Raw genomic sequence first — 2,098 nt, 5'->3', positions numbered from 1 at the left:
TTCTCACGACCTGCGTTGACACTCGGCTCTGCCCCAGCCGCCGCAGCTCCCGCCGGCCCGGCCAGCCGGGTCCGCCCCCCTGGACTGCACGCCTGGAGCGTTTGGACTTTGTCATTTTTTTCAAAGACCCATCTCTGCCAACTGCCGTGGGCTTCAGCGGGGGCTGCTCCCCGCCTCCTGGGTGTCCTGCCCGGGCACATCGGAGGCTCAGCCTGGGTCTTCAGCCCCTACTGCTAGGTGCACTCAGGGGGCCCTCCGCAGCCGCCCAGGCCCACCACTGCAGCCAGCACACGGCTGCCAGCAGCCACCACACAGCTGCCAAACACGCGCTCTCCGTCACCCGCCAGCCCCTCTGCATACATCTGCTGGGGGTGCTTTTTTGACTTCCCCCGTTATGGCCTATGGGAAAATGTTAAGGGGAAAACCTCCAGAGTCAGGCCGACCTCCTGGAACTCCAACCCGGCCTGGAGCCACCGGTTTGTCCCCATCCCGGTTCTCAGGACATGCATAGACAGTCGGCTCAGCACCAGCAGCCGCAGCCCCCGTCGGCCCGGCCAGCCCGGTCCGCACCCCTGGCCGGCGCCTGGAGCGTTTGGACTTTGTCATTTTTTTCAAAGACTCATCTCTGCCAACTGCCGTGGGCTTCAGCGGGGGCTGCTCCCCGCCTCCTGGGTGTCCTGCCCGGGCACATCGGAGGGTCAGACTGGGTCTTCAGCCCCTACTGGTAGGTGCACTCAGGGGGCCCTCCGCAGCCGCCCAGGCCCACCCCTGCAGCCAGCACACGGCTGCCAGCAGCCACCACACAGCTGCCAACAGCCCGCTCCCCATCACCCCCCAGCCCCTTCTGCATACATCTGCTGGGGGTGCTTTTTTGACTTCCCCCCCTTTGGCCAATGGGGAAATGCTAAGGGGAAAACCACCAGAGTCAGGCCGACCTCCTGGAACTCCAACCCGGCCTGGAGTCACCGGTTTGTCCCCATACCGGTTCTCAGGACAGTCATAGACACTCGGCTCAGCCCCGGCCGCCGCAGCCCCCGCCGGCCCGGCCAGCCCGGTCCGCACCCCTGGCCAGCGCCTGGAGCGTTTGGACTTTGTCATTTTTTTCAAAGACTCGCCTCTGCCAACTGCCGTGGGCTTCAGCGGGGGCTGCTCCCCGCCTCCTGGGTGTCCTGCCCGTGCACATCGGAGGGTCAGACTGGGTCTTCAGCCCCTACTGGTAGGTGCACTCAGGGGGCCCTCCGCAGCCGCCCAGGCCCACCCCTGCAGCCAGCACACGGCTGCCAGCAGCCACCACACAGCTGCCAACAGCCCGCTCTCCGTCACCCCCCAGCCCCTTATGCATACATCTGCTGGGGGTGCTTTTTTGACTTTCCCCCCTTTGGCCAATGGGGAAATGCTAAGGGGAAAAGCTCCAGAGTCAGGCCGACCTCCTGGAACTCCAACCCGGCCTGGAGCCACCGGTTTGTCCCCTTCCCGGTTCTCACGACATGCATCGACACTCGGCTCAGCCCCGGCAGCCGCAGCCCCCGCCGGCCCGGCCAGCCGGGGTCAACCGCCCTGGCCGGCGCCGGAGCGTTTGGACTTTGTCATTTTTTCTCCAAGACTCGATTCTGGCACATGCCATGGACTTCAGCGGGGGCTGCTCCCCGCCTCCCGGGTGTCCTGCCCGGGCACATCGGAGGCTCAGGCAATGTCTTCAACCACCGCTGGCAGGTGCACTCAGGGGGCCCTCCGCAGCCGCCCAGGCCCACCCCTGCAGCCAGCACACGGCTGCCAGCAGCCACCACACAGCTGCCAACAGCCCGCTCTCCGTCACCCCCCAGCCCCTCCTGCATACATCTGCTGGGGGTGCTTTTTTGACTTCCCCCCTTTTGGCCTATGGGGAAATGCCAAGGGGAAAACCTCCAGAGTCAGGCCGACCTCCTGGAACTCCAACCCGGCCTGGAGCCACCGGTTTGTCCCCTTCCCGGTTCTCACGACATGCATCGACACTCGGCTCAGCCCCGGCAGCCGCAGCTCCCGCCGGCCCCGGCCAGCCGGGTCAGCCCCTTTCCACCACACACCGGGCTCCGCACTTAGCCAAACCTCCAACATCCCT

This window comes from Eleutherodactylus coqui, unplaced genomic scaffold (assembly GCF_035609145.1).
Source record: "Eleutherodactylus coqui strain aEleCoq1 unplaced genomic scaffold, aEleCoq1.hap1 HAP1_SCAFFOLD_138, whole genome shotgun sequence".
Lineage (NCBI taxonomy): Eukaryota > Metazoa > Chordata > Amphibia > Anura > Eleutherodactylidae > Eleutherodactylus > Eleutherodactylus coqui.
The sequence above is the reverse complement of the archived record's forward strand: the minus strand, read 5'-3'. Positions refer to the sequence as shown.